This window comes from Hyperolius riggenbachi, chromosome 2 (assembly GCF_040937935.1).
Source record: "Hyperolius riggenbachi isolate aHypRig1 chromosome 2, aHypRig1.pri, whole genome shotgun sequence".
In the NCBI taxonomy this organism is placed as follows: domain Eukaryota; kingdom Metazoa; phylum Chordata; class Amphibia; order Anura; family Hyperoliidae; genus Hyperolius; species Hyperolius riggenbachi.
Genome location: NC_090647.1, coordinates 62446838 through 62471068, shown reverse-complemented (window position 1 = coordinate 62471068; position 24231 = coordinate 62446838). Strand labels below are relative to the sequence as shown.

Here is a 24231-nt window from a genome sequence, read left to right as displayed (position 1 = left end):
ACGCGATCCTCCGCCTCCGCCTGGCGCCGCTCACCCGCCGCAACATCCCGCCGGCCATACGGAAGCGCCGGCGGGATGTTAACCCGACGATCGCCGCATACAAAGTGTATAATACACTTTGTAATGTTTACAAAGTGTATTATACAGGCTGCCTCCTGTCCTGGTGGTCCCAGTGTCCGAGGGACCACCAGGGCAGGCTGCAGCCACCCTAGTCTGCACCAAGCACACTGATTCCCCCCCCCCTGCCCCAGATTGCCCACAGCACCCATCAGACCCCCCCTGCCCACCCCCCAGACCCCTGTTTGCACCCAATCACCCCCCTAATCACCCATCAATCACTCCCTGTCACTATCTGTCAATGCTATTTTTTTTTTATCCCCCCCCCCTGCTCCCTCCTGATCACCCCCCACCCCTCAGATTCTCCCCAGACCCCCCCCCCCCCATGTACTGTATGCATCTATACCCCCTGATCACCTGTCAATCACCTGTCAATCACCTGTCAATCACCCATCAATCACCCCCTGTCACTGCCACCCATCAATCAGCCCCTAACCTGCCCCTTGCGGGCAATCTGATCACCCCCCCCCCACACCAATAGATCGCCCGCAGATCCGACATCAGATCACCTCCCAAATCCATTGTTTACATCTATTCTCTCCTCTAAACACCCACTAATTACCCATCAATCACCCATCAATCACCCCCTATCACCACCTGTCACTTTTACCTATCAGATCAGACCCTAATCTGCCCCTTGCGGGCACCCAATCACCCGCCCACACCCTCAGATTGCCCTCTGACCCCCCCTTATCAATTCACCAGTGCATTAATTACATCTGTTCTTCCCTGTAATAACCCACTGATCACCTGTCAATCACCTGCCAATCACCTATCACCCATCAATCACCCCCTGTCACTGCCACCCATCAATCAGCCCCTAACCTGCCCCTTGCGGGCAATCTGATCACCCACCCACACCAATAGATCGCCCGCAGATCCGACATCAGATCACCACCCAAGCGCAGCGTTTACATCTATTCTCTCCTCTAAACACCCACTAATTACCCATCAATCACCCATCAATCACCCCCTATCACCACCTGTCACTGTTACCCATCAGCTCAGACCCTAATCTGCCCCTTTGCGGGCACCCAATCACCCGCCTACACGCTCAGATTTCCCTCAGACCCCCCCTTATCAATTCGCCAGGGCATTATTTACATCTGTCCTTCCCTGTAATAACCCACTGATCACCTGTCAATCACCTGTCAATCACCCATCAATCACCCCCTGTCACTGCCACCCATCAATCACCCGCTGTCACTGCCACCCATCAATCAGCCCCTAACCTGCCCCTTGCGGGCAATCTGATCACCCACCCACACCAATAGATCGCCCGCAGATCCGACGTCCGATCACCTCCCAAGGGCAGTGTTTACATCTGTTCTCTACCCTAAACACCCATTAATTACCCATCAATCACCCCCTGTCACTGCTACCTATCAGATTAGACCCCTATCTGCCCCTAGGGCACTCAATCACCCGCCCACACCCTCAGAATGCCCTCAGACCCCAGCCCTGATCACCTCGCCAGTGCATTGCTTGCATCTATTCCCCCCTCTAATCACACCATGAGACACCCATCAATCACCTCCTGTCACCCCCTAGCACACCTACCCATCAGATCAGGCCCTAATTTGCCCTGTGTGGGCTCCTGATCACTCGGCCAAACCCTCAGATCCCCCTCAGACCCCCTTCCGATCACCTCCCCAGTGCATTGATTGCATCTATTTTCCCCTTAAACCACCCCCTGAGACACCCATCAATCACCTCCTGTCACCCCCCTAGCACTCCTATCCATCAGATCAGGCCCAAAACAACCTATCATCTAAAAGTCCACCCTGCTTATGACCGGTTCCACAAAATTTGCCCCCTCATAGATCACCTGTCATCAAAATTTGCAGATGCTTATACCCCTGAACAGTCATTTTGAGACATTTGGTTTCCAGACTACTCACGGTTTTGGGCCCGTAAAATGCCAGGGCGGTATAGGAACCCCACAATTGACCCCATTTTAGAAAAAAAAGACACCCCAAGGTATTCTGTTAGGTGTATGACGAGACAAAAAGTAGGGATAATAAAAATTGCACCCTGCAGGAAGAAAACACAGAGACAACAGGAGCCCAAATGGTGCAGTATGTCACAGTACCAGAAGCATGTAAAATATGCGAATGTATTATACTCACAAAGGTGGGTTGCAGAAGGGCAACCGACCACTAGAAGCAGGTGGAGAAACGAGTTCATAGAAAATTTTATTTTTTGTCACAAGTTAGCGGAAATTGATTTTTATTGGTTTTTTTCACAAAGTGTCATTTTCCGCTAACTTTTGACAAAAAATAAAATCTTCTATGAACTCACCATACTCCTAACGGAATACCTTGGGGTGTCTTCTTTCTAAAATGGGGTCATTTGTGGGGTTCCTATACTGCCCTGGCATTTTAGGGGCCCTAAACCGTGAGGAGTAGTCTAGAATCTAAATGCCTCAAAATGACCTGTGAAATCCTAAAGGTACTCATTGGACTTTGGGCCCCTTAGCGCAGTTAGGGTGCAAAAAAGTGCCACACATGTGGTACCGCCGTACTCAGGAGAAGTAGTATAATGTGTTTTGGGGTGTATTTGTACACATACCCATGCTGAGTGGGAGAAAGATCTCTGTAAATGGACAATTGTGTGTAAAAAAAATTAAAAAATTGTCATTTACAGAGATATTTCTCCCACCCAGCATAGGTATGTGTAAAAATACACCCCAAAACACATTATACTACTTCTCCTGAGTACGGCAATACCACATGTGTGGCACTTTTTTGCAGCCTAACTGCGCTAAGGGGCCCAAAGTCCAATGAGCACCTTTAGGCTTTACAGGGGTGCTTACAAATTAGCACCCCCCAAAATGCGAGGGCAGTAAACACACCCCACAAATGACCCCATTTTGGAAAGTAGACACTTCAAGGTATTCAGAGAGGGGCATGGTGAGTCCGTGGCAGATTTCATTTTTTTTTGTCGCAAGTTAGAAGAAATGGAAACTTTTTTTTTTTTTTGTCACAAAGTGTCATTTTCCGCTTACTTGTGACAAAAATTAATATCTTCTATGAACTCACTATGCCTCTCAGTGAATACTTTGGGATGTCTTCTTTCCAAAATGGGGTCATTTGGGGGGTATTTATACTATCCTGGAATTCTAGCCCCTCATGAAACATGTCAGGTGGTCCGAAAAGTCATAGATGCTTGAAAATGGGAAAATTCACTTTTTGCACCATAGTTTGTAAACGCTATAACTTTTACCCAAACCAATAAATATACACTGAATGGTTTTTTTTTAATCAAAAACATGTTTGTCCACATTTTTCGCGCTGCATGTATACAGAAATTTTACTTTATTTGAAAACTGTCAGCACAGAAAGTTAAAAAAATCATTTTTTTGCCAAAATTCATGTCTTTTTTGATGAATATAATAAAAAGTAAAAATCGCAGGAGCAATCAAATAGCACCAAAAGAAAGCTTTATTAGTGACAAGAAAAGGAGCCAAAATTCATTTAGGTGGTAGGTTGTATGAGCGAGCAATAAACCGTGAAAGCTGCAGTGGTCTGACTGGAAAAAAAGTGGCCGGTCCTTAAGGGGTAAAAAGCCCTAGGTCCTCAAGTGGTTAAAGGGATACTGTAGGGAGTTCAGGGGAAAATGAGTTGAAGTTACCCGGGGCTTCTAATGGTCCCCCACAGACATCCTGTGCCTGCGCAGCCACTCCCCAATGCTCCGGCCCCGCCTCCGGGTCACCTCTGGAATTTCAGACTTTAAAGTCTGAAAACCACTGTGCCTGCGTTGCTGTGTCCTCACTCCCGCTGTTGGCACCAGGAGCGTACTGCGCAGGCCCAGTATGGTCGCAGTGGTCTTCTGACTTTAAAGTCTGAAATTCCAGAAGTGAACTGGAGGTGGGGCCAGAGCATTGGTGAGTGGCTACGCGGGCGCAGGATGTCTGCGGGGGACCATTAGAAGCCGCGGGGAAGTTCAAATCATTTTCCCCCGACCCCCCCTACAGTATTCCATAAATATCTGGAGTAGTAGCATTCAGGGGCATAACTACAGGGGAGCAGCCACTGCAACCACGGGGGGCCCCAAATTATTACTAGTCTTCATCTGATAAAGGGGTTCATCCTTCAGATCAAGTGTTTTGAGGCTACACTTGTTGTAGGTGTGAAGGTTTTGATAGCCAAACTTGTTTTATGACCCTTGCAAGATGGCCCTGGGCTGTAAGTGTCGCCAGGGGGAGGAAAGGGGAAAAGTGGGAACATTGGGGGGCCACATAAAAGTTTTGCTGGGGGCTCCCATGATTCGTAGTTACACTCCTCCTAGCTATGCAATTAGTGTTGTCTGTGGCAACTACAAAAATTCAATCCAGGAAAAATAAAAACTGTGCAATGGTTCTATCCACCATTCACCTCATATAAAAAAGAGAGACCTGATTAAAAAGTCTTTCTACAAAAAAAAAGTTCCAGTGAACTCACAGGAAGTAAAATTTGCAAATTAACATACGGTTGATAATGTTCTTTTTTTAACTTTTCAATTGGAGCTCAGCACAGCTGCACAATATGCTCAAGTGGCTTATTTTCACACTACACAATTTAAAAGAATGTTCAGAAATGTAATTTAGCACTTGGATACTCCAGCTGCCTATGCGCAAATAACTGTCTAGACTGATTAATCATATATGTATATATATATATATATATATATATATATATATATATATATATATATATATATATATATATATATACATATATATATATATATACATATACATATATATATATATATATATATATATATACATATACATATATATATATATATATATATCATATATCATATATCCTACCTCTGGTGCACGTGCACACAGTATGACAGCACACATGTATGCAAATGGTCGCAGACACCTGCAATTTTGTTAGGTAGGATATATATATATATAGATATTTATTAGCTGATGACTCGGTGTTGCCTTGGTATGTTCTTGGCTGGTGTTGGCTTTGCCCACTTTTTCTATCCGTAATGGGGCACTATGGCGAAAAATTGTAAAATTGAAAATATGTGCAAACATAAGAAGTACATTTTTTTCCAGAGTAAAATGAGCCATAAATTACTTTTCTCCTATGTTGCTGTCACTTACAGTAGGTAGTAGAAATCTGACAGAAGTGACAGGTTTTGGACTAGTCCATCTCTTCATAGGGGTTTCTCAGGGATTTATTTATTTTAAAAAATCATTTAGTGAATGGCAGTTGCTCTGTCCAACTGCCCAAATTTCTGTGTAGTGAGCAGGGAAGCTGGCCAGCATCATTGTTTAAATCCTTTATAGGGAATATCTTTATAAAGAATAAAAGCCTTGCTGAGAATCTCCTATGAAGAGATGGACTAGTCCAAAACGTGTCACTTCTCTTTTAATATGGAATGCCCACGTTGTGCGTGAAAAAACAAAGCATTGGCCAAGCATTTGAAATTGTGACCCAAAAAATGTGGATGCCAAACGTGAGCAAACGAGAGCGTTGTGCCATTTCAAAGTGGCCCAGTGAAATGAATGGTCAGTGCAGTGGTTTGCATTTTGCCAATGACGATTTTAAAAAGTGTGGTCCCAGCCTCCAAGTATTTTCTTGCTTCTGAGTTCTCTTTATTAAGATTTATTTTGTTTCTTGCTCTGATGACAGGGTCAGTGACAACAGAGATTAAGGGAATGTTTCACTAATGGGAGCACAAATATCAGTAAACAACAACTCTATTCTGTTCTTATTTCTACTAAAAATCAACACTATAATTTTACTTAGTGACACTAATAGTGCCCATACACGGTACAATAAAAACGTTTGATTTTCCCGTTTATTCAACCAAAACGATCGAAGTCGAATGACATGTCAAAAAGAACCCTTTTTTTTCTATCAAGAAAAATTGACAAGTATCCCGTTTTTTTTAATAAAAATCCGATCAGACATGTTGGAAAAATCTTTATATTTGATCTAACAGAATAATTGAACAAAATTATCTAATAAAAAAAATGAAAAAATTGTACCACATATGGGCACCATAAGATTAACCCTCCTGGCGGTTTATCAAAATCCGCCAGGGGGCAGCAAAGCCATTTTAATTTTTTTTTTCATGTAGCGAGACAAGGTCTCGCTACATGATAGCTGCTGCTCAACGGCATCCCCCTAGCCCCTCCGATCGGCCCCGGCGATCGGAGATCAGGAGATCCAGTTCAAAGAACGGGATCTCCTGGAGGGCTTCCCCTGTCGCTATGGCGATGGGCGGGATGACGCCACCGACGTCATCGACATCGTGACGTCAAAGTGGACTCCGATTCACCCCACAGCGCTGCCTGGCACTGATTGGCCAGGCAGCACACGGGGTCTAGGGGGGGCGGCTGCGGCGCGATGGATAGCAGCGGATCGGCGGGTAGCAGCGGCGATCGGATTGCACACGCAGCTAGCAAAGTGCTAGCTGCATGTAGCAAAAAAAAAATTATGCAAATCGGCCCAGCAGGGCCTGAGCGGTGCCTTCCGGCGGCACTGCCAGGAAGGTTAAGGAAAAGGTTAAAGCTTGGCTATTGCAGAAAAAAAGGGTATGCAGTCAGGAAGAGGTGTAAAGGTTAGAGAAAGAAAGTGGGTAGGAGTGTGGTGAAAGGAAACTTTACATGGAAAAAAATGGCCAGTTACTTACCTGGGGCTCCATCAAGGCCCCTGAAGACCTTCTTGTCACTCGCTGTCATTATGTGCTGCACCTCAGCCACTCTTGCTACTGTGGTCAAGGAGGCAGTCACCTGGGGTCACACATGTGCAGTAGTCAGTGCCCAAGTTGGCTGGCTTTTGAAGGGGGACATTAGAGGAACAGCACAGCGTGGGATGATGTCCGGGGATTGGGTGGACTTCATGGGGCTTGAAGAAGCCCCAGATAAAAAACTGGCCAATTATTTTTAAAGTTAAGTGTCCCTTTAAAGAGAACCCAAGGCGGGTATTTAAAATCTTAAGAGAACACAGAGGCATATCCTGTGAACTATGAAATGTCTCTGTGTCTCTCTGTTGCCGCCTCTGCCCGCCTCTGTGAGCTTCTTCCAATTGGGTGGCACTTCCTGGGTCGCAGCTTAGTGGGTTCTCTTTGACATCAAGGCCATTTTAGGTAATTTTGTGGCACACATGCCATAAAAAATTGTGCTATCATGTTATGTACTATAGAGTACTCCAGAACCACTAGGAGAGTATAAGGGGCTAAAAGAGACCAAGGCACTCTCTTAGTAAAAAAAAAAAACAGCTATGCTAAATATACACCAGTGGTTCTGGGTGTGTGCTTGGCCTTTATAATGAGATGCTTTGCATATTTGGGTGTGATGCATCATGGGAAACCAAACTTGTTCATATAACTCTGAATTATTGCACATACCTTCTGTTTCAAGATGGCAAAATTATATTGTGTTATGTAGTGCGTTTAATTGACTTTCATTCGTTTTTTTTTTTTCACACTCCCACAGCGTTAACAATGATAATGAGTTTTTCACAGGCTTTTTATTGTGTTTGAAGGCAACACTCTTATTGTTAAAGCTGTAATAGAAATAATAGTTTTATTACTATTGAGCTTCTAATTCTGTAACAATTTCTGAATTTCTCATTTTTTAGAGACAGTTGTGTCCTTTGTGAGGGTGCTATTACTTGTATTCACTAGCAAGGGAAGCTATGCCAATCCCGTTAAAGTCCTTGGAAGTTAAAAAAAAAAAAAAAAAAAAAAAAAAAAAAAAACAGCCTGATACTTACCTAAGGAGAGGGAAGGCTCTCGGTCCTATAGAGCCTTCCTGCGCCTCTCACGGTCCCCTCGTTGAAGCGGCAGCTTCTCCGTTAGAATCCCCGCCGCTGGGGACTTCGGCAGTCTTCGGGACCCGTGTCCTCCCAAAGACAAATGGCTCCATACTGCGCATGTGCGGGTACGTGAGAGAGGGTGCTCACACGTGCGCAGTATGGAGTGGCCCGTCTTCGGGAGCACTCGGGCTCCTGAAGACTTCCAAAGTTTCCCGCAGCAGTGTATTAGAGCAATATTTGACCATTAATACTGCTACCAGGGAGCCAGCGCTGAAATGGGGACAGAGAGAGGAGCAGGTTAGTATCTGGCTGCTTTTTTCATTTTTTGATTCCCAATGACTTTAAGGACCCAGGATTTAAAAGGGAAAGAAGCGACGGAGGAGAGTGGCCAATTTACATATAAACAACCATTAACCCTTTGCACTCATAACACACAACAGAAGCTGGAGCACTAGTAATGCGTGATCTGGTTTTTCTTCTGTTCCTGTATTGTCATATTGCTGTAGGTCACCCCTAAATATATATCTGTAACCTAAACTAATGTTCAGCGCTGCGTAATATGTTGGTGCTTTATAAATACAATAAATAAATACAAATGATAAAACCAACTAGCATGTAAGTTGTATTTAGTTGCACTAATAGTGGATATTTACTTCTAAAATTGACTACATGCAAAAGCGTTCTGTACTAAATATTTCATGCTCTTGAACTTGAGATTCATACATTAAATTGCAACTATTACCGGAGAAGGTGGGTGTGACACCTTCAGTGGAAATATAATTGGAAGCATCTGATAGCTGAAGAACCTTAACTAAACTATTACATCTTCAGCATTTTAAGCAGAATTAAACTCTGACATAACATTGAATAAAAATGTGTTTTTCTACTTTGTAATACCTATACAGTTATCATATTTGCTGTTGCGCAGTACACAAGTATTATCATCAGTTTGCAAGCTACCAGTTCCCAATGTACAGTGTATCTGCTCTGAAAGCTGCCATTGTAATTTATTTCATAGCTGCTGCATTTACATAGTTACATAGTTATTTTGGTTGAAAAACGACATACGTCCATTGAGTTCAACCAGTACAAAGTACAACACCAGCCTGCTCCCTCACATATCCCTGTTGATCCATATATTATAATATATAATGTATCCAGTGAGACTTAGTCTACTGTTTCACGGTTTGCTTGTGTTCAGCTGAAGTACTGCCAAGAATGTTTACTAATACTGGCTGATAAGGAAACAAACAAGGTAATGTAATCACTTCCTCAACTTCAGATATACTGTAAGCTTCCCACTGAAAGAGGATGTTTAGGAAAAAGGGGGGGAAATCAATACATTGCTAAGTTAGAAGTTAAAAAATAGAAGAAAGATAAAAAAATGAAGGATTTTTGCCATATAATTTGTTCATATTGTTTGATCAACAATCAGCCTGCACATAATCATCTTTACTGCTGGCAGACATGATAAAAAACAGACAGCACAAACTGTCATTATCCATAACCACACCCCCTAACAATGCAATAGGCTAAACGGCTGTTTTTTTATATATAGATGTACAGTACATATGCACTGAGGGAGATGGCAGTTAGAAACAGCTGCTTGGCAGTTGGAAATAGGTGTTATTTCCCACAATGCAACAAGGTTATCAGACAGAAAAAATCTTAAACAAAACCTAAACTGAAAATTAAAAGTCAAAATAAGCATACACAAGTCATACTTACCTTCCATGTAGTCTACTCCTCAGTGTCTTTCTCCTGTCTCGCATCCTATTTGTTCACTGTGATCAAGGAAATTTTCCGTCCTCCATTTTGAAAATGGCCATTACCCATAACAGCTTTCTGGTCAGCACACAGTTAAACTGTAACATCGCCCACTTGAGCCATAGGGAAATATGGACATTACTTGGTACATCAGTTTTCCTCTCAGCTATAACTGACAGCAACTGATATTTTACTGACAGTAACTGATATATTTCAGATCTGACAAAATATTGTCAGAACTGGAAGGGATTATTGTCAGAAGAAAATGGCGAGCTTCTGAGAGGAACTGATGGCAAAGTAACTATGCAATGTTCATTTGAAGTTACCTCATGTGTTTATTTTAAATATTTTTACTCAGTACAGGTTCTCTTTAAGGTGGCCACAAACGGTTCACTACACCATCAACGAACCAATTTTTGGATCCTATCTATCACAACCAACAAGAAAATTCAAAGTTTGGTTTGACAAAAATCCAATCGGATGACTATTTTTATTATTGTACGCAATTGTTTGTGCCCATCAACTGAGACTATTTACAACCAATCCGATCAGAATTTCTGATCGCTCAAACAATTTTTCGCTAGAAATTGGACCATTAGTGGCCACCTTTAGGACCTAGGTCCTGACATCACACTGTGGGAGAGGTTTCACCACAATATCAGCCGTACAGACCCCCTGATGATCTATTTGAGGAAAGGTAAAGATTTCCCATGGGAAAGGGGTATCAGCTTCTGACCGGAATGAAGATCAATCCTTGGTTACAGTTCCGTTTGAAGAAGAAAGTGCTGTGTTTAACTATTTGAATGCTGCTCTGCTACATTTTCTTTTCTGGTAGTAGGCTTTAAGCTGTAAAGAATCTTTTAGCGTAAAGAAGAAATGTTGAATTTCATACCACTTTCTGCATTAACCTGGGCCATTCTGTTCTTTATACATCTTATAACAATAAGTCCAACTACAAAAAAAAGTAAAAGGTTGAATTGTAATATTATAGTAATAGAGTGTTCCTTTATAGTGGGCTATTGTTGTTGGAGGTTCCGCCATCGAAATCTGCAGTTTGATCATGGCGGTAACTCTTCGCATTATTTTAGCCATAACTCACAATGGGCAGAATTTTCAGTCATCCTCGCAAGCGGGTCACAATGAGCCAGATAATATCACAATCTGTTATCATTAGGCAAGATGGAAGGTTCTGAAGAGAGTGGAACGAATGAAATGACCCGGAAAATTCAGTCCGTGGAGAAGTCTATTGTATTCCTGCACTTTATTTCCATTGTCAAGCTCTGAACTTAGAGAGGAGGGGAGAGAAAAATAGGACAGGCTTTAAAAGCCCATGAATACCAAACACATTTATGTAGTCTGCTGTTTTCATCTTCTGTAAGGAGAGGTGTAAATAGGATTTTATGTTCCCTGAATGCTAAAGGTCTCCTTCATCACGCTGTGGAATAAGGACTTTCTGTAGGGTAAACAAGGCAAGCTACCAGCTAAGGGTGTAACTACAGATAACGGTATCTCTCCAACAGGAATGTGATGGTGCCTCTAACCTCGCCCCCCCCCCCCCACACACACACACACTTTTGGTGACCTCAGTGGTCCCATCCCACCTGCTAGGAGTCATTTAAGCAGGCACGGAGCACAATACATTTGGGGAGGGGGGATCTGGGATAGTCCAGCAGCTGGTTCGTGGATCCTGGGGGGTGGATTTGCTGCTGAGGGAGAGGTTTCAGGGGGACCTCAAGGTTATCCCAAACATGGACCTATTAGAATAGGCCTGAAGGACAAAATAAACCACACTGGCTTCTGATGGACTCTTCTGAATGGGATAAAACAGTGGCTACTGGGGTGCACTTAGGCCTCATTCACACTATTGACTTGATTCACTAAGCGATGCTAACAGTTAGCACGCTGGTGAAAAGCCCCTTATCATGCCTAAACTCAGTTTAGGCATGATAAATTTAGGTATGATAAGTTTAGGCATGATAATTAGGCGTGATAAGTTTAGGCGTGATAAGTTTAGGCGTGATAAGTTTAAACACCAACTGGGTTAGCGCCGCAGTGCACAGCTGATCAAAAGTTTTGCGCTAGCAAAGTCTGGTGCACTTTGCATACAGTTTAATGGTGCTGCTTTGCGCGCGGGACTTTGCGCGCGATCTAAACTTATCTAAACGTATCACGCCTAAACTTATCACGCCTAAACGTATCACGCCTAAACTGGCTTTTCACCAGCGTGGTGCAATGGTTATCACGCCTAAAGTCTCTAACTGGGTAAGCACCGCTTTGTGAATCGAGCCCATTATGCACTGCCGTGCACATTTTGGCATGCAATCAACAAGAACATCAGCAGTGCATAGAGAGCACTTCTGTCATTCAGACAATGTGCACTGTGCAGCAGTGCTATGCACTATCACACTGCTGCACACATTTTTGCAAAAACGCATTGCCGATTTGATTCCCTGTAATAAATGGGATCAGCAGCGCAGCAAAGGCAACGCGGATGGCATGTGATCAGCTTGCATCCCAAACGCACTGCCATACACATTGCCTAATGTGAACGAGGTGACCCCATATCAGATGGAAGAAGTTGCTCCCTTCTTAGCTACGGATGCTACTTCACTCATAGTCCTTCCACCCAATCAGCTTCAAGTTCTTCACTCATAGTCCTTCCACCCAATCAGCTTCAAGTTAGGCCAATGCAACAGAAACAATATGAGTGGGTTCAAGAGGTCCAAGGCTCAAATTAGGCAAAAAACAGCACTGGAAATGCGGTAGCCGTTGGTGCTGACATAGGCCGTAATGTGAATTACGGCCATGGAGGTGTTCAGTCAGTTATTTGGGTGCCATCAAAGGACGGAGCCCAAATTACAATGAAAGCACCATAATTCGGCTGCCAGCAATAGCTGCAAGAGGTATTACGTCTTAACCCTGAGTCCATGGTGGCTTGGAGGGGGGAATAGTAATTAATGCCGCCAGGACTTTTGGAGGAGCAGGGTGAGCTGTTTTTCAGCTTTAAAGGGGCACTACAGCGAAAAACTGTAAAATGTAAAATATGTGCAAACATATACAAATAAGAAGTACATTTTTTCCAGAGTAAAATGAGCCATAAATTACTTTTCTCCTATGTTGCTGTCACTTACAGTAGGTTGTAGAAATCTGACAGAAGTGACAGGTTTTGGACTAGTCCATCTCTTTATAGGGGATATATTTATTTTCAAAAGCACTTAGTGAATGGCAGTTGCTCTGTCCAACTGTCAAAAAACTGTGTAGGGAGCAGGGAAGCTGGCCAGCATCATTATTTAAATCCTTTTTAGGGAATATCAATATGAAGAATAAAAGCCTTGCTGAGAATCCCCTATGAAGAGATGGACTAGTCCAAAACCTGTCACTTCTGTCAGATTTCTACCTCTGCTGTAAGTGACAGCATTGTAGGAGAAAAGTAATTTATGGCTCATTTTACTCTGGAAGAAACACACTTCTCATTTATATAAGTTTTTCGCTGTAGTGCCCCTTTAACCTGCGCCCAAAGTTCATGGTCCCTTTAATTACATGTATGCCCCAGGCTAGACAAGATGCAGGCAGAGGAGAAATGCAATGTTTACCTAGAGAGGGCCTACCATACTTTGAATACCATGTACAGTATACTGTATATCCAACTTTACCTTTGCTTATCAGATGTATGAACAATAAAATACTTTCAGTGTAATCATATAATCTTTAAACTGATTTGACATGGACGATTGAAAGCATTTTAAACAATGTAGAAATCCATTTGAACGACAAGAAACTGTTTAGCAGGATAAAGGTTTTAACAACTCTAAGCTCTTTCAGAAATGGAAAGTATTCGTAGCTTAAAACATCAAAAAAGAGCCTTTGCAATGCCGGAATACTTCACTAAAGTGCTGATACGCGACACAAGTGTTTTTCAATCACAAAAAGATCCCTTAATACTAGTCCCGGACATTAATATTAACGAAAAGGCTTCCCCCTCCCCCCTTTGCATGTTCAAGTGAACTATTAAAACCAAGGTAGCTTTGGCAGCTCTCCAGGGTTATATAACTTGCTGCGTGGATTTACTGCGGCAGCCCTCCTGAATATGCTACATAGAAAATATCAGTTAAAGAGGAACTCCAGTGAAAATAATGTAGTAAAAAAAGTGCTTCATTTTTTACCATAATTATGTATAAATGATTTAGTCAGTGTTTGCTCATTGTAAAATCTTTCCTCTCCCCGATTTACATTCTGACATGTATTACATGGTGACATTTTTACTGTGGGCAGGTTATGTAGCTGCTCCTAGCTGTTTTGGCTGTTAGAGACAGCTGTTACAGCTATTTCCTGTCTGTGAACCTTCTTACATTGTGGCAGTTTGCCCAGAGTACCGCGGTACTCAGAGCTTCTTGTGGGAGGGGTTTCAGCACAAAATCAGTCATACAGCGCCCCCTGATGGTCTGTTTGTGAAAAGCATTATATTTCTCATGTAAAAGGGGGTATCAGCTACTGATTTGGATAAAGTTCAATTCTAGGTTGGAGTTTCTCTTTAAAGTGACACTGATGCGAAAATAAAGTTATGAGACAATGCATTGTATGTGTAATACGAACAATTAATATAACATTAGTAACAAAGAAACAAGTTTCATATTTTTGTTTTCAGTTATATAGCTTTATTCATAAAATGTGTCATTCTGTTATATTAGCACTTAAAAACCACACTCTGTATTTTAAGCTAACAAAAACCGAGTTGAACTAATGATCCTTTGAACTTCCCTGCAATAAAACCTTATCTAAAATCTTTCTCTCACTGTTCCTTGGCTGTTTAAGCTATTGAGAAAACAGTACTGTATTCTACCCAGATTTGCTTTAAATATCTAATCAATGGAAAATGAAGATGGTTTGGTTTTTCCTTCATGAATTTACAATGTAGCTTTTTCCTAAACACACAAGAGAGGCAAAGTGCGCACTGCTGACCTGAGCACAATTCATGCTGCATGGAATCTGTTTTATATCACCTCTGTTTTCCAGGATTGTGGATGACTCTCGCTTCAGCCATTTGGTCACAGTGATAGATAATTCTTTTACTTCACAGGACTTCGGTAAAGTCCCGGGTCTTACATTTAACTACACAGTAGCTATATGCGTAATGGCCCTATATGAAAAAGTTTACCTTAACCCCCCTTCACGTTATTATTATTTCTGGATTTTACTGTCTAAAAATGGTGCAATTTGTTTCACGCACTTTTAGACCCTAAAAATCATACCGCTAGATAGATCTGTGGCAGCCCTGCACATTACACGCCTCTCATGGATCCAGCTTGGGGTTACCTCTCTGAGCTGCGGTTTTCCGGCCCGAGCCTGACTCGGGATTATGGCTAAAGAGGGTAAAGGGAACCTGAGATATAGATAATGACTATATTTATACTTACCTGAGGCTTCCTCCAGGCCCATGAGGTGTTTGGGCTCCCCTACCGTCCTCTCCGGCCACTCCGTTCTCTTGTAATCCCCCCCCCCAGTAATCTGGATGGTCGTGCTACTCTGCGCATGCACAGCTCGGTAGCTTGCGCCCCTCATCACGCTCTTGCAGCCAGGAGCATTCTGTGCCCGTGCAGTAGTACTGCGCAGGCCCAGAATGCTTCTGGACACAGGAGTGAGGGGGGGGTCCACGTGACCTGGCCATGCATGTGCAGAAGGGCACGTCTGGCCAGTTTACCGTTGGAGATTAGAAGACCAGCCGGAGAGGGAGCCTAAGAGTTTGCGTATGGGAAAAAACAAACCGCTCAGAACCGCTCTTGGTGTGCACTGGCCCTTACACAATCTCAATAAAGTGCTTAAATCTTGAACATAGCAGAACACAGCTTGCTGTGAAAACCTACTCCACAGCTGGTTAGACTTCAACTTTTTACTGAGCAGGTCTTAGTGAACTTAATCAAAATGTTGGGTTTAATTACCAAACTATTACTGCATGTGTGGAATGTGTAGAGAAAAAAAATCTAAAATACCTAGGGCTTGATTCACTAAGACAAATAGCACATCTTATCAAAGTTAACACGCCTTATCAGAGTAGCACACCAAACTTATGCCTGCTAATTGGCAATGACGAGGGCTCCACTCGTCCTGCCCTGTGCCCCTGTGGGTTCGTAGTGCTCGTTTTGCTTTTCTGATAAGGCGTGTTACCTTTGATAAGGCGTGCTAACTTTGATAAGGCATGCTATTTGACTTAGTGAATCAAGCCCCTAATGTGGTATTTTTCCGAACTATCATTTTTTTACCAACAGTTCTTAATGAATATAGGGCTGTCGTCCTTTAATACTGCAACTTCAGTCACAGAAATGGAACAGTGAAGCTTTCAGTAACAGTAAAGATGGAATCCTGCAGAAATATTCTTTCCTTTTTTTCATATCATATTTCTCCTAAATCTGACAGTGAAAACTAAAACACAACATGATAGGTGAGCTAAATAAGTAATTTTTTTTATTGGATGATTTTGTTTTTCAATTAAAGTGTACCTGAGATGTAAGAATATAAAAGTTTTATACATACCTGGGGCTTCCTCCAGCCCCCTCTTGTTATTAACATGTCTGAAGCATGTACTGCTGGCTGCAGTTTTACTGAAGACAAGCAGTTTTTGATGTCACTACATGCATTTGCTTGCATAGTTTGGGTTGCACTCAAACTAGTTGCTGATTCCATCTGCTGTGGTTCTGGCCAGCTCAGGATTGAATAATTACCATTCACCTGTGTGGGAATCTGCATGTCTGCTCCCATTGGATGACCTCAGTATAAATATCTGCTTCCTGCAGGGCTCCTCGGGCTATCATAGTTTCAGATCAGTCTGTTACTCTGTCTCGGCCCCCCCACCCCGTTCCTAGTTCGTGTGGACTGCACTGACTCCTGCGCAGGGGTCAGTGAGTCCTTTCAGTTCTGTTCTGTTTATCAGTAATTGTTACTTTGCTAGTCTTGCATCATATATCGGTTCATCGCCAATATATACGCATACTAGCATGTTTGTTATTTTCCTTGTATTCGTGTTACGTTAATACATCAGTGTCGCATATATATACGTACTCGAACTGTTTATATCCTGTGTTCAGTCAGTCAGTTTCCAGCATGTTTTGGTAGGTTGCGCATATCGTGATCACCCGTGCTTAGCTAGTTCAGTCCTGTTTCTGTTACCTTGCATGGATTGCGTTCACTTCTGCGTAGAAGTAGCGAATCCTTCCTAGTCTTGTTCCTTGTCCTGCTCCAGTTCTTAGTTGGTGTTCCTTGCTTATGTCATATGTCGGTTTATCGCCGATATATACATATGTCAGTTAGTCGTTTGTAGTTCATTGATAGCTGTAATCATAATACGCTAGGAAATCATACCTATTGTATATTTGTGTGTATTACGTCTGCCTTCTTTGACTCTATTTCCTGACTATTCTGTCCTGTCCTTGTGAGGCACGCCACCGCTGCAATCGCATTGGCTGTCTCATTCCAGTCTGTCTTGTTTTGGAGGCTTGCTGTCACTTAAGCAGTGACTAGTTCAGCAAGCGTTCATTCTGTTACCTGTCCTGATCTTCTGAGTTCTGGTTTATGCGCTCAGCGCTACCTTGCGCTGAGCCACTATAGTGAAAGGATTGTTTGTGGCTGTTCGGATCTACACCTGCTCTGTGAGCCACATCTCCTGTTGGAGTCAGTCCTCTCCTCCACTAAACTGGGGATATCCTGGTTCCTTATGCTAGCGTGTGTACCTCCTTCATGTCAGGTTATGCATGTCGTGCTGACTGTGGAGAATATACCACCAAGCGTAACACCTCCGCACCAATCACTCCCACGTCGTCCTCCTCTGCCTAATAGAAGTCCTGTTAGCTTGGCCAGTCAGGGCTAGTCGGCTCAGGTGGAGTCTGCCCACGCACCCCCATCTCCCTCCAGCAGCTGGGAGCGTTGCGCGCCTGCGCAGTAGTAGAGTAGCACATGGTCGGGCCGAGCATGCAGATTACGCCTGACTGGCCAAGCTAACAGGGCTTCTATTGGGCAAATGAGGAGGTGAAGGAAGATGACGTGGGACTGGGAGCAATTGGTGCAGAGGGGGCTGGAGGAAGCCTCAGGTATGTATAAAACTTTTATATACTTTTATATTCTTACATCTCAGGTACACTTTAATATGGTGTTTTATCTCACTTTAAGAGTCAAGCTAGACAAGTCCCAAACTGCAGTGCAATGAATAACAGTACAATGGTGAAAGATGGAGTGTAATTTCCTGGGTGTACTAGCACATGTGCAGCGGCACAAATAACTCCCGTCTCGGTAAATATTTATTTTCCTGGCGATGTAGATTAGGTGAAGCTTAATAAGCCATAAATCACTCTGCCGCACAATATAATATGGATTAAATAGATACTGTATACATTACCATCAATCTCTTTGTCAAGCAGTGGGGCCAGCTCAATGCAATGCTTTATATTAATAGGTGCAATAAAGTGCGCTCCAACAATGCAGTCTTGCATGATCTACATTGCGCCGGCCGCGTATTTCACACTGTAGCGAGCTAGCGGTGTCTGCTGCGTACAAATAAATTATTATTATTAATTGGCTACCGAGGAACTATTATGGGAACACTGTAAATACCGTTTTTGCTGACACTGTAGAGAGTAATAAAAAGTAATTGTTCCTAAGAAAAGCTTTTATGAGTCACTAAATCATGCATCTAAACAGTGCGGAAATCGAGCAAAATAAACACCTTAGCTTAAATTACAACAAAAAAAGATTGTTTCATGCTAAAAGCCCCTGAAGACTATTGTAACCATCTCATAGGTCTCATCTATATTCTATAAAGGCAGCTTTTAATGAAGGTCTATACATATTGTACACAAGTAGCATAGCGTTTGGTACACTGACAACATACTGTATGTGTCACCTTGGTAACACAGGTTAAATTGGCGTGAGTAAATTAAAATACGTCAGGTTTACTGCTGCATAGTGAATATTCTCCAATATCTCACTTAGGAGCATAATTACAAATTCAATGGAGTAGAAGACAAAGATCGAGGCACCGCTTCTTTAAAATCCCTTTATTCCGGTTGGGGAAATAGCATGTACATAGCAGTGGGGGTAACAGATGCCTGACAGCTGTTTCGCTGGATTAGACCAGCTTCTTCAGAGGCAGATTGTACAATGCCACAATCTGCCTCTGAAGAAGCTGGTCTAATCCAGCGAAACAGATGTCAGGCATCTGTTACCCCCACTGCTATGTACCTGCTATTTCCCCAACCGGAATAAAGGGATTTTAACCCTCTGGGGGATAATCCCGAGCTGAGCTCGGGGTAAGCCGCCACAGAGGATTTCTCAGGCCCTGGTGGGCCGATTTGCATAATTTTTTTTTGTTGCACGCAGCTAGCACTTTGCTAGCTGCGTGTATATACTGATTGCCGCCGCTCCGCGCTGATTTGCCGCTACCCGCCGTGCCGTGCCGCTCCCCCCCCCCAAGACCCCGTGCGCAGCCTGGCCAATCAGTGCCAGGCAGCGCTGAGGGGTGGATCGGGACTCCCTCTGACGTCACGACGTCGTTGACATCGATGACGTCATCCCGATCGTCGCCATGGCGACGGGGGAAGCCAAACAGGAAATCCCGTTCTGAATGGGATTTCCTGTTTGCTTTGATTGCCGGAGGCGATCGGAGGGGGTGGGGGGATGCCGCTGCACAGCGGCTATCATGTAGCGAGCCCTGGGCTCGCTACATGATTTAAAAAATAAAAAAAATTAAAAAATAGTGCTGCGCCACCTCCTGGGCGATATAATTGTATCCCCCAGGAGGTTAAAGAAGTGGTGCCTCGATCTTTGTCTTCTACTCCATTGGACTTCAACTACACTTCAGATGTGCACGCTCTGATTAGTGATGCTCAAATACCCCTTTTTAAAATTCGAGTTTGGTCGAATTCGAATAGTAAATTATTCGAGGTCAGTCGAATATTCGAGTCGAATAATTTTTACTATTCGATTCGACCTCGGACTTCGAGCTCACTATTTGAGTCGGTATTCGAGCTAACTATTCGAGCTGACTATTCGAATTGGCCTTAAATAGCTTCCCAACACTTGTTTTGAGGGTTAATGATGCAAGAAACATATTTTTTTCCAAGTGACAACAGCAAGTGATTATGTGGGGATGTTCCTTTAAAAAAAAAAAAAGGTGAAAAGAGAAGTTGTGTCCAGAATTTTGTTCAGTACTGTATATACTTCTTCTTCTTCTTCTTCTTTATCTTCTATATCTTCTTCTTCTTCTTCTATATCTTCTTCTTCTTCTTCATCTTCTTCTTCTTCTTCTTCATCTTCTTCATCTTCATCTTCTTCATCTTCATCTTCTTCATCTTCTTCATCTTCATCTTCTTCATCTTCTTCTTCATCTTCTTCATCTTCTTCATCTTCATCTTCTTCATCTTCTTCTTCATCTTCTTCATCTTCATCTTCTTCATCTTCTTCTTCTTCTTCTTCTTCATCTTCTTCTTCATCTTCTTCATCTTCTTCTTCATCTTCTTCATCTTCATCTTCTTCATCTTCTTCTTAATCTTCTTCATCTTCTTCATCTTCATCTTCTTCATCTTCTTCTTCATCTTCTTCATCTTCATCTTCTTCATCTTCTTCTTCTTCTTCTTCTTCTTCTTCTTCTTCTTCATCTTCTTCTTCATCTTCTTCATCTTCTTCTTCATCTTCTTCATCTTCATCTTCTTCATCTTCTTCTTCATCTTCTTCATCTTCTTCATCTTCATCTTCTTCATCTTCTTCTTCATCTTCTTCATCTTCATCTTCTTCATCTTCATCTTCTTCATCTTCTTCTTCTTCTTCTTCTTCTTCTTCTTCTTCTTCATCTTCTTCTTCATCTTCTTCATCTTCTTCTTCATCTTCTTCATCTTCATCTTCTTCATCTTCATCTTCATCTTCATCTTCTTCATCTTCTTCTTCATCTTCTTCTTCTTCTTCTTCTTCTTCTTCTTCTTCATCTTCTTCTTCATCTTCTTCATCTTCTTCTTCATCTTCTTCATCTTCATCTTCATCTTCATCTTCTTCATCTTCTTCTTCATCTTCTTCATCTTCTTCATCTTCATCTTCTTCATCTTCTTCTTCATCTTCTTCATCTTCATCTTCTTCATCTTCTTCTTCTTCTTCTTCTTCTTCTTCTTCTTCTTCTTCTTCATCTTCTTCTTCATCTTCTTCATCTTCTTCTTCATCTTCTTCTTCATCTTCTTCATCTTCTTCTTCATCTTCTTCATCTTCTTCTTCATCTTCTTCATCTTCTTCTTCTTCTTCATCTTCTTCTATATCGTCTTCTTCGTCACTTATTTCTCTTTTCATTTTTTTTTTTTTAAAGAAATGCAGCTATTTTTGAGCGTAACAACAAATAGCTGGTGGCGCACGCATGTTGGAAGCGCCATTGTATGTGCTCCCTGGCAGTGGAAACACACAGACAGCAGGAGGTAAATTTAGCAGCAGGAGGAGGAGGATGAGTGTGTGGCAGCATGCAGTCAATGAGGCAGGCAGCGTGACATAATAGCCCTGGTACCTAGCGGTGATACCATGGCTGTAAATAAACACAACAGGAGGTCCCAGACAGCGGTCGTGCAGCCCACATTGTGTCCAATACACAACTGGGACAACACAGTTTTCAACCCGGGCACCTCAGAAAAATTAAACCTTTTTTTGTAATGGTTTTGTAGTTTTGGTTTTACAACCAATTACACAGATATATAGCTATTTTTTGACGTAATAGCTGGTGGCAGAGTGGCAGCAGAAGGTAAATCTGTGTACCCTGGCGGTGGGAAACACAGACAGACAGCAGCAGCAGCAGGAGGAGGAATGGAGGAGAGTAATTATGTGAGCAGCTATTGTTTGACGTAATAGCTGGTGGCAGTGTGGCAGCAGAAGGTAATTCTGTGTACCCTGGCAGTGGGAAACACAGACAGACAGCAGCAGCAGGAGGAATGGAGGAGTAGTGTGAGTGTGGCAGCAGGTAGGCAGCGTGACATAATAGCCCTGGTACCTAGCGGTGATACCAGGGCCGTAAATAAACACAACAGGAGGTCCCAGACAGCGGTCGTGCAGCCCACATTGTGTCCAATACACAACTGGGACAACACAGTTTTCAACCCGGGCACCTCAGAAAAATTAAACCTTTTTTTTTTTTAATGGTTTTTTGGTTTTTGGTTTTACAACCAATTTAGCTATTTTTGGACGTAATAGCTGGTGGCAGAGTGGCAGCAGAAGAAGGTAATTTTGTGTACCCTGGCAGTGGGAAACACAGACAGACAGCAGCAGCAGGAGGAGGAATGGAGGAGTAGGCGAGCAGCTATTGTTTGACGTAATAGCTGGTGGCAGAGTGGCAGCAGAAGGTAAATCATCTGTGTACCCTGGCAGTGGGAAACACAGACAGACAGCAGCAGCAGCAGCAGGAGGAGGTATGGAGGAGCAGTGTGAGTGTGGCAGCAGGTAGGCAGCGTGACATAATAGCCCTGGTACCTAGCGGTGATACCAGGGCCGTAAATAAACACAACAGGAGGTCCCAGACAGCGGTCGTGCAGCCCACATTGTGTCCAATACACAACTGGGACAACACAGTTTTCAACCCGGGCACCTCAGAAAAATTAAACCTTTTTTTTTTTTAATGGTTTGTTTGGTTTCGGTTTTGCAACCAATATAGCTATTGTTTGACGTAATAGCTGGTGGCAGAGTGGCAGCAGAAGAAGGTCATTCTGTGTACCCTGGCAGTGGGAAACACAGACAGACAGCAGAAGGGCAGTACACAGCAGCCCACTGTAGGTGTAAAATGTGTGGCTGCAGGCGACGTAATAGTCAAAGTGAACCAGGCTGGCTTAGTGAGCAGGAGCCAGGAGGTGGTAAAGGGTGGTAAGGCACATTAACGATGGTTCCGGCAGCCAGTTCATGTCCCCCTCTCGCCGACAACAGGGGCCAGGAACTCGCCTTCCACCCACGCCTGGTTCATCTTGAGAAACGTCAGTCTGTCCACAGACTTGTGAGACAGACGTGAGCGTTTCTCGGTGACCACGCCACCAGCTGCACTGAAGCAGCGCTCGGACAGCACGCTGGAAGGGGGGCAGGACAGCACTTCCAGGGCGTACTGCGCTAGCTCGCTCCAGATCTCCATGCGCTTGACCCAATACTCCATGGGATCAACAGGGGCATCGCTGTCAAGCCCGCTGTACGACCCCATGTAGTCAGCCACCATGCGGGTCAGGCGCTGGCTGTGACCGGAGGAGGATGCTGCTGCATGCATCTCCTCTCTAGTCACTGCTGCCGGAGCCTCTACAGTCCTGTAGAGCTCGTGGCTGAGAGACAGCAGGTCTGTGGGGCGCTTGCTGCTGCTGGATGCAGGCACCTGCTGCTGCCTCTGTGCTGGCTGCTGGACAGTGGGGGTGGAAGGCTGGGGGAAGGCTTCCTCCAAGCGCTCAACAAGGGCCTGCTGCAAGCTCCTTATTTGTTGCGCTGGGTCTCCTCCTGCAGGCGGCAGGAACTGGCTCAACTTCCCCTTGAGGCGTGGGTCCAACATCATGCTGATCCAGATGTCCTCCCTCTGCTTCATCTGGATCACCCTGGGGTCCCTGCGCAGGCACGCCAGCATGTGCGCTGCCATTGGGAAGAGGCGGGCCACGTCTGCTGGCACATCGACGTCAGTGCTGTCCTCATCCTCCTCCTCTGCCGCCTCATCCTCTCTCCACCCCCGCACCAACTCAGCTGCGCTGTGCTGATCCCCCTCATCAGCAGCCAGGTCAGGGACCTCCACCAAGTCCTCCTCCTCCTCCCCCTCAGAGGTGGACTGCGCAGCTGGTTGCCGCTCCTGCTGGTCCAAGGCTGCCGCTCCCTGTTCCAGCAAACCATCGAGGGCCCTGTTCAGCAGAGAAACCAGGGGCACCCACTCGCAGACCATAGCATGGTCCCTGCTCACCATGTTTGTGGCCTGCAGGAAGGGAGCCAGCACAAAGCACACCTGCTGCATGTGCCTCCAGTCATCATCGGGGACGATGGACGGGATGTTGCTGGTCTTGTCCCTTCTCCGAGCTGCGGAAACAGTGGCCAGGGCAAGGTACTGGTTGACAGCGTGCCTCTGTTCAACCATACGCTCCAACATCGCCAGGGTGGAGTTCCAGCGAGTCGGAACGTCAATGATCAGCCGATGGCGTGGCAGATCCAGCTCCTTTTGCACGTCTTCCAGGCTCGCACAGGCTGCAGCCGAGCGCCGGAAGTGACGCACAACATTCCTTGCCGTTTCCAGCAGTTCGCCCATCCCCTGGTAGGTGCGCAGGAACTTCTGCACCACCAGGTTCAGCACGTGGGCAAGACAGGGGATGTGGGTCAGGTTTCCCCTGTCTATGGCAGCAACCAGATTGGCCCCATTGTCGGACACCACCTCTCCGACTCTGAGGCCTCTGGGGGTCAGCCAAATCCTCTCCTGCTCCTGGAGTTTGGCCAACACGTGGGCTGCCGTCAGCTTGGTCTTGCCAAGGCTGACCAAGTGCAGCAGCGCTTGGCAGTGGCGGGCCTTCACGCTGCTGCTGAGGCGGGGGGTTTGGCCAGGTGTGGCGGAGGATGGCAGAGGATC

At 44.3% G+C, this 24231-nt stretch overlaps 1 protein-coding gene across 2 annotated transcripts in view; it reads right to left on the bottom strand.

The window, feature by feature from the left end:
• Positions 1-24231, bottom strand: part of CNTN5 (contactin 5) — a 1437092-nt gene that overhangs the window by 1219159 nt on the left and 193702 nt on the right. The window contains exon 1 of one of the 2 annotated variants that reach the window (XM_068266845.1): positions 6763-6828. The exons of the other annotated variant lie outside the window; for it this stretch is intronic. The gene's annotated coding sequence lies outside the window, so the exon portion shown is untranslated. Of the gene's footprint in view, positions 1-6762; positions 6829-24231 lie in introns of those variants that run through there. 2 annotated transcript variants of the gene reach the window in all.